Source organism: Alligator sinensis, unplaced genomic scaffold, assembly GCF_000455745.1.
Source record: "Alligator sinensis unplaced genomic scaffold, ASM45574v1 scaffold591_1, whole genome shotgun sequence".
Taxonomy (NCBI): Eukaryota; Metazoa; Chordata; order Crocodylia; family Alligatoridae; genus Alligator; species Alligator sinensis.
In genome coordinates this window covers 131,721-141,227 of record NW_005842925.1, presented here as the reverse complement: position 1 = coordinate 141,227, position 9,507 = coordinate 131,721, and positions in this window count along the sequence as shown.

Genomic DNA, 9,507 nt, shown 5'->3' with positions numbered 1-9,507 from the left:
GTAATGCACGTTATTTTTAAAGCAGGAAACCAATTCTATTCACACCCCCACTAGTTACAATATAGAACTGTGGCTTTCCCCGTACAGAACTACATATTAAGACAGAATTAACTGGTTGAACTCAAGGGTTCAAGAACTGTTAGTGAGATAAGGGGATTTATACAACTAGGCTATTGGTTCATATTCATCCTTGGTTGGTAAAGACAATGTGTTTTCATGATTGCAGCCTTGATCCAAGGTCTGAGAGGACACAGTTAATAATCATCAAAACTGCCTTCCACTGGTGGTCCCCTTGGTGATGGGACTCAGGGACACATGTTTCAATGGGCCTTCTAATATGTGCATGGCACCATGCAATTAGAGTTGAGGAATTTCAACAGGGTTAGGTGGAGAACCTTCTTACAGTTCCTTCCCTCACTCCCCACCTGCTCTGTGGGTAGCAAGCCACTATATTAAAAATTGTGTTGAACTGGGACCTACTTTCCTTAAAAATTCTGGTACTTCAGGAAATATGAACGCAGGCTCTAAAAAATTTTTGTCCCAAATCCTTCATATTCCTTATTTTAATCAAAGACCTTTTTAGAGGTTTTATTCAAATACTTAAGGTGGCCTCACATATGGAGTTTTAGTACCCTAGTAAAGTTGAAATAGAGACGAGACCCCCTGATGCAGCATTATACTGCTTCTCTAAATCTTGTTAGGAGCTGATCACATTTCAGAATACTTCACTTCTTTTTTATTCCTCATCTCCTGACTAGCTCATCCAAATGCAGTTCAAGTACTTTCTATTCAGTGAGTCTTTAAAAAGCCTCAAGTACTTTCCTAACTTAACTCTTTGCCATATGACATGACTGGCAAAAGACAAAATTTACAGCTAAAAGGTAAACTTTCTCAGTGGAGCTACAAGAACTAAAGGAGAAAAGATGGTCTCTTACCTCATCATGGAAAGTTTGGCTTTTTTATTTGGCTTTTGAGTGTGGGCTATAATCCTGGATCAAAGCAGAGTCATTTTATAAACCTAATATTTACCACAGCAGACTAGTTAGATCATCCAAAACCTTTCTATATCCTCCACACCATGAATTCATTAAAAATCTATTTAAAGCTTATTTTCCTCTTCTAGAAGAAAGATATGAATGATGGAGTCTGTTCTTTAAGCCAACACCAGCGGAATCAATATGATATAACCACAAACAGGAATTAATTTTTAAGAAGGGACAGCCATTTTCTTTCTGCAAGGCTTGATGGAATCAACCTATGATTTTGCAGAACAGGGGAATACAATATTTTTGTTAGACTTCCTCAGCATTTGCACACACTTTTCAAATATATAAGGTCAGCAATAAATCTCTAAAAGAAAGGCAGATGGACAAGGCATTTAAAAAGAGAAATTCAGATGCATCCTAATTTGTTTGGGTCCAAAATAAATCAATAAACAAGAACATTCATCTTTACACTTTTCTGTCACAGGGGAGGAGATACCTACATTTATCAGCTGCACAATGGCCACACCAAACACTGCTCACTTTTATATAAAGGACACTTGACTATCAATACTAATTCTACAAACAAGGCTAATCTAGCTAAAAAGCTTATGGATGATTACATGACCCTACTTTTCTGTGTTACAGTGCAATGAGATTCTGGATTCTTGAAAACGCTGGACAGCTTTGTGGACAGTTGGACAGCTTAGCTATTGATACAAGTCTCTGCTAGATAAGTTAAACGAGTGTTTCTGCATGGCTTATCTTCCCTTTTCAGGGATTCAGCCATAGCTTTTGGGTTAGGCTATACAGTGTTGTTCCTAACTACATAGCTAGGATTTTTCCATCTACAATACATTTTATTTAATAGGACAGGTTGGAATTCCTTCTAGTCCTGGATGGTCTTGATGCAACAAATCTTAACAACCTTAAAAACTCATGATATTTTAAAGGGCAAGAAAAGTATTGGGTCTTTTGAAAAGCTTTGACAGTTGTCCCTGGCTTTTTACAATTGTATTCATGGTATTTGATGCCCCCGACTACCAGACTTTGGGATAAAAAACTGGCGCAACAAAATATTTTAAACTCTTTAAAATAGGCCTAGAAGGTACGTAGTACAAAGTTCTTACAATAAAATGATTATATTGATATATGAAGAGACTTAACTTTAATTGGATCCTCCTCTAATTTTTAACTTTTCTTTGCTAGATTCTACCTCTTAGAAGAAAAATATACATGTGCTGAAATTTCTACTTAATTATAAATAAGTTGTATCATTTTAAAAGAGCCTCCTGTTCAGATATAACTAGAGAAAAAGTTTGAATATATTTAGAGAATCCCTGCATATAAGGGATTGAGTAGGGAAGAAGGGCGAAGGGGCAGCTTTCTACATGAAGGAGCAGTACACCTCCTTGGAGACCAACATCAGCTCCAAAGAAGGATGGCTTGAAACCCTCTGGGTAAAACTGCAGGGGGGGAGGGGCGGTGAGACAGACTTAACTGTAGGTATATACTACAGACCACCAAACTAGGGGGAGGAGCTCAATCTAGAGTTTGCCTGAGAACTGGCAGAGGCCACACAAGCACAGGACATGGTTGACATGGACAACTTTAATATTTCTTGGGAGGAACACTCAGCCAAGTTGGATTGGTCATGTTCCTTCCTGACCTGCATCAAAGAGCTTTTCCTGACTCAGGAGGTGCATGAGCCAACCAGGGGTAACACTATTCTAGACTTGGTCCTGGCCAAGGGGGATGACCTGGTGACCAACTTAAAAACAGAAGGTAGCCTGGGTGACAGCGAACATGAAATCATCATCTTCACTGTCTGTCGCAAGGCAGACAAATTAAATAGCAGGACTGAAATTTTGGACTTCAAAAATGAAAATTTCAGCAAGCTCAGGTCACTAGTAGGGAAACGGTAAAGGGACCAGGGGCCAAAGGTGAAAGGAGCGCGTGGTCATTCCTTAAAGATACGATCCTCAAAGCACAAAGGAAGTCCATCCTCACATGGAGGAAAGGTAACCAAAGGGCTGGAAAATATGGACAATATACTGATTGCAGAAAGACCAATCTGAAAGTGAGGAGTCAAAGGAGTCAAGTTAAAGAAAAGCATAAAAGGGGGGAGCAAGAAAGTTAAGTGCATTCTTGTTGTCATCATTATTTTAATCATAAATCCAGCTTTCAAGACTTGTCTGGATTGTCTCAGCCAACGACACACCCTTTGCTTCAGGAATGGAGTGGCCGTCTTTTCTGTGAAGCAAAGTAACATCTGGTATTGGGTGAGATCATTGTACTAAGTGTTTTTCTCTCTGAATACAGAAACTGCTAACATAATTCTTGTTGTACTAATAAAGTTAGACTTTGATTTTAGGACACTTGAGTCGTCTGTGTTCATATTTCACGCTCAATTTAAGGGTTAATTGTGCTTTAATGATCCCTAAGCACTATCTGCTGGTCAGTAGTACGAACAGGATGGTCACCTGACCCCAATTGTCTATCCTGCCTGATGCAGGAGGCTGGACCTGATGATCTTCCGAGGTCCCTTCCAGCCTTACAATCTATGAATCTATGAGATAGTCAATGGTAAATCAACAGTAGAATTAAACACAGAGACTGAAACGTTATGTTTCTTGAAGAAAGCTGGTTCTGGCTTAAAAAGAACAAACCAAACCCCAGCCCCCACAAAACAGTGCATCCCATGATTTTTCCTTCTTGTTCCTCACGTGTACTAGTGACATCAAAAACACATTCACACACCTATTGTCTCTCCTTGCTCAGGACACTTTCACCAGTAGGTGTGGTGGAGCCAATGTGTGTTCAGGACAGCAATCCAGTACAAATATACATCTTCCCTTGTAATATGTGATGAAAAGGAGATTAGTGATATAGAATTTGGAGAATAAGTAGAAGCCATTATAATGTACACTGTGTTCCTGGATGCTTTTTTACTACTGATTTAGTTAAACCTGCTGAGCCAGCCTAGTCAGAATAAGGGTAGAATACTAATCCAGCCACAGGCTTCTTGTTCAAACAGCAGCTCTGGTTCAGCTGAACCAGCAGATTTTTGTGGTATGTATTTCTTCAGTGCAGGCAAGACATGGAAGTCTAATAGTCCTTTGCTGACTTTACATCTGGAAGCTGGAATGAGAGGGTGTGTGGTTGTTCTGATTTTTTGAGTGGAAACCACACCAGGAGACTACCACAGAGAATACAGACAGTGGAAGGAAAAATTCCAAGGATAGTTAACACTGACCCAAGACATTGCATTGTGAAAGCAACAAAAAACTGCACCTTCCTTTTCAGTACGGATCATAATATTCTCTTAATGGAGGTTTAAGTCTATGAGGATTGAGGCACGGTACCCTCCTGAAATAAACAAAAAACAACCCCTCCGCCCCCCCAACACCCTTTGGTGGATCTACAATGAAAAAAAGAAATTGGAAAAAAACACCCCAGTCATGTCCCGCAGACAGACTGTACTCTTCTTCAAAATCCTCTTCTTGTACTTAGTGGCCTCTACTCTTCACATTTCTTCCACTCCACACTTTACATTTCTAATTATTCAATTCTTTTCATCTTCTTGAATTAGTTGATGTACACATTCTTCCCTAAGAACCAGATGCTGTTGTTGACAACTGTAGTGGAGGCTTTAGTTTGACAAGCTTTAGTTAAAGCATCCTTGTTGCCATTTTGAAGCATGGGGACATTGAATACATGTGATGCTGAGGCTGCTGGAGCATGCTAATTAATTTGGGGGTCAGACCTAATGATCTGTTTAGGGCCCTTCTGACCCTAAGCACTATGATACTATGAATTGAGCAGGCTTCAACATGTGCTAATTAGCAAGCATCAGAGCAGGCATGGGGCATATGTATAGGTGCCCTATACTACCAAATACACTGTAGAACTGTTCTCCCCTTCTCTGTGGGAGCCACTCGTCTATCTCAGCATGCACTGGGGGGCTCCTGGCATGTGTGACATTGATCAAACACTCAGAACCTGACTGATGGCTCTTGGAAGCTACATACACACTAAGATAACAAAAGGGAGGATGAAAAGCAATACATTTAACATTTAGTTTAAACTTACAAAAAAAATTCTCTTTCAGCAGCAGTCAAAAGTGCCATTTTTAGTTAGAATACATAAAGGAAATTGTTTCCAGGTGCCTTTAGTAAGACTAAAATAAGAGTACTGTATATAAAACTTTAATCAGTAGAGCACAATTTGCAAAAGAATAACGTCTTCATAACTCCCCACATTTTAAATTAATTTACATGAACAGTGAAATTATATCCATTGCTACAAAAAATAAGCCTTCTAAGACTTCAGCATCAACGGGGCAAAGAAACCCTTGCTTTCTTAAAGGGATAGACTGCTCCAACAGGAGACAATGAACATTTGTAAATTACACAGATGGATTTTACTCAATTAAAATCCAGTGAGCTGCCTGAGCGGTTAAGGGAGGACAAGCTACCTGTGTGGCATGTCTAGGTCTGCAGGCCTCGTGGCATGTGGCCCCCAGCTGCCCAGAAGTTGAACAGCCCTGGACTAGATTATAAAAAAATATATTTAATTCAGGGGGTGGCAACATATGGTCTGCAGACCCAAAGGGCTTTGCTTGTGCCCTGGAAGGGACCTGGAAGTTGTAGCCCCTGGGCCCTTATCTCACAGCATGATTGTGGGTTCCAGCTGGTGGAGAGCTATGTTTGTGTTGCAGCTGGGAGGCAGGGCAGGGAGAAGTGGCAGCAGCACAGATGTAGCTTGCTGCTGCCCAGCCCCTGCTCATGCCTCCACTGCCTGAAAGCTGCACGCAGACAGCAGCTGCAGCTGGGAAGTGAGGGATCAAAAGACAGAGAAACTTCCAACAGGAGCCAGGTTGTTCCAGCCTGCAGCTTAGAAAGATTGCTGGCTGCTGGTATAGGTGTGAGAACTGGTCCCATTGAGCTTTTTTAAAAGTGTTCAAGACTAGAACTTCAGTGTTCATATAAACCAGAGTATTGGAAACTTCAAATGGTTCCCCTGGGTTTCAGCCTCTTGAATTTAACCAGAGGGATATTTTGGCTGAAACCAGTCTCTACTTCATTCAAGATCTAGCATTTCTGCACTTGAATGGGGTCATCTGAAATATGATCTCACTGGCTCCCTACCCTATAAAACAATTATATTTCACTCTAAATGTGTCAACTCTGCAAGATTTCAAGCTATGTTGCAAGCTATGAGGTGCCTCAAATAGTCTATAGCAATCATCTATCCATTGTGCTAATCGTGATGGTTAACTACAGTGCAAGAGTTGTTTTTACGATACACCTGTGCCTTTTCGCATTCTGGCTGTGCAACATGTGTGCAGAGCAGTTTGATACCTTGATTAGTACTAAATATTAGCAGTTTCCACTGGTTCAAGTTCCTTACTTAAGCAAAACTCCACAGACTGTAAATGAGATTTACCTCAGCATGGAGTGAAGGAAAACAGAGAAATACCAGGACTGGACCTTGGTAATAGTTACACTGGTGCTCAGTGCTTCAGTTGTCCCAGTTCTGTAAGCTAATGAGCATCTTCAGTGCCTACTGGTTTACGGAGGAATTGGGAGCACTGTGCACCTTAGTACATCAGACCATATTAGAGTTGTATTTGACACACTTGTCAGTCAATCCCATGAAAGCACACCACTCCCAATTCCTTCCAAGAGAGAAAGTCTGTATTGGAGGGAAGTTAAATAACATTCCACTGAAGAATTCAACAGGAAATCATATCAGTGCCAGAAGAATCACTCATATGTTTTAAAACAAGTGTACTTAATTAAAGGAAAAAGACAAAAACTGACAGGGGAACTCAGCATTTTCCTTTAAGGGAGGAAATATCAGGAAAATGCTGTAGACCTTGGTGTGTCATGTTTTATCCTGGTCACTTCAGGTTCTTATAGTAAGTCTGTGGTATCTGAACACTTAAGTAATTATTTGGCAGCAGCACCTGGTTGAGAACCACTGAAGTAAGCTGAGTGCAAGTGGCTCTCAACTGGGAATGTCAACACATTAAAAAAAACAAAAACAAAACAAAACAAAAAAGATTGTGGAGGGTTGACGCTAAAAGGTTGAGAACCTCAAGTCTATATACCAAGTCCCACTGAGAATGACAGCTAATTTTTTTTGTTTTATTTTTCATAAACTGAAACAATCCAGACCTCCCTTCTGCAGCCAAGTTGACTATTACTAAACATGATGAGTCTCATTCCTCAGTCTGAATAATTTCAGTTCCAAAATACCCACAGCAAAAAGTGTTGGGCTTCTTCCCATCTTCTGTGGATTGGATGTCACAACCTAACAGCTTTTTCCTGGAATGCTGGGCAGTATGGAGGCTTTTTTTTGCAGAGCTGAGTTTGCGGGCAAGGCATATTTCCATGATTTTAGCGGAAGTAGTGGTGAAACCTTTTAAAAGAAAAATCTTAGTTTAAGCCCCTCTACCTGTTCCCATTAGTCAGATACTGGTATGTCAAACATACATAGCCAAAGTAGAGAAGAGGCCAGGGCAAGATGGTGACAGCACACAATATACAAATATTACATTTATATGATAAACAGGAGTCTGGATTTAGACTCCAGGCTAGTGTATTGTCTCTATCAAAGCTACTGTACAAACAATATATTTCACTACACTGTAACAATTCCTAGAGCAGTGGTCACCAATTGGTTGATCGGGATTGACTGGTGGATCCCAGAGCCTCTTCAAGTTGATCCTGGGTTGTGGGGACTGAGCCCGCATGTGCGCAACCACCCCAAGCCCAGCACATCAGTCAGTGGGGGAGGGAAGGGACGGAGGTCTGGGGGACACATGCAGCAGGGCTCAGGGCGCAAATCTCAGCCTGCAGCTGCAGCCAGGGCAAGGCAGGGGACAGAGCCACGAGCGGCTCATCTGGAGGGGGTGTGGGGGGGCATATAGCCCAGGAGGGCATGGGGGGGTGCTTGCCTCCCCGATCTAAATGCAGAGGGGGCTGGGGCCAGGGCAGCGCTGGGCTGTTCCTGGCCAGGCTGTGTTCAGTCTGGGTGGCTATGTCAGTAGTGCTGGGAGCGGGGCTACAAGGGGGCCATAAACTCATTGAATGAGCTTTAGTTCAAGTGCCGCCTCCACCATTTTTAAACGCAGGGATGCTAAAGTGAGCTAGAGCTGAGTGGGGCAAGGGTGGATGTGGGCTGTCTGCTGTGGGCTCAGGGCTGTCTGCTCTGCTGTCTTTGCCCTGCAAACTCTGTGCCAACTGCGCACCCCTGCCTGCCCGGCAGCAGGAGGCACAACTTGCTGCCCCTACTGCTGCCAGGCAGGCAGGGGGTGTATGACTGGCACAGGGCTCCCTGAGCAAAGGCAGCAGACCAGAGATTCCCAAACCCAGTGAGCAGCCTGCACACCCACAGTGAGTGCACAGGTCTGGAGGGGGGGCATGTCCCCCGCTGTTCCCCATGGATGAGCCACCCATGGCTGTCCCACTCCCCACCCTGGGTCCCATGTGTCCCAGCCGCCTGCGGAGGGTTCGGGATTGAGAGTATGGTCGGGGGTAGAAAGGTAAGAAAGATTTATTGACTTAACAAAAACACAACTACGCGTAGTAACAAGACAAACAATGACAGACAAAAGCACTTTGCGTCGGCAACTTATCAGCAGTCCCCTCTGATGCCTGGTACACAGCAAGCTTCTCTTTCCACAAAGTTCAGCGAAGTCAGGCATCCCTGAACGACACTGTCCAAAGGGGTACCGGGAAAGGACCCTGGAATGCAGTCCTTGGGCTCCTCGAGGTCCACGGGCCCACTGATCCAGGCAACAGCTAACTAATCCTTTTCACAGAGCTGTATCTTCCTTCTGAATGGTTTCCAGATATTCCAGCCAATTTAAAGCTTCCGAATGATACTGATAACATACAACCACTCAGATTCCTTTTACTTCAACTGTCCTTAGACTGACCAATTAGCAGTACAAGCCTTGCATTTCTTTGATAAGTTAATTTTAACTACACCACAGGGCCTGCCTTACTACTACAAGGCTTTGCTAAATTTACTAGGCCTTACTTTATATAAGGCCTCGCTACATCTTAATCTTTAATTAGGCTTTTAGCAACAACATATAGCTTAATATCTAAACAAACACAGAAAAAACACTTGGTCTAATCTTCATAGGGCCTTCAGCAAGCACCTTTATTACACAGACAATTTCAGCTGTCATACCATGCATCACCCTGGCTGGGCAGTGTAAATTTACTAGGCCTTACTTTATATAAGGCCTCGCTACATCTTAATCTTTAATTAGGCTTTTAGCAACAACATATAGCTTAATATCTAAACAAACACAGAAAAAACACTTGGTCTAATCTTCATAGGGCCTTCAGCAAGCACCTTTATTACACAGACAATTTCAGCTGTCATACCATGCATCACCCTGGCTGGGCAGTGCCCCCCAGCCCCTGCCCCACTCCCTCCTTCACTGTGGGGGCCCTCGATATACTCCCCTACCCTTTCCCTCCCCCCATGCCTCTTTTCCTCC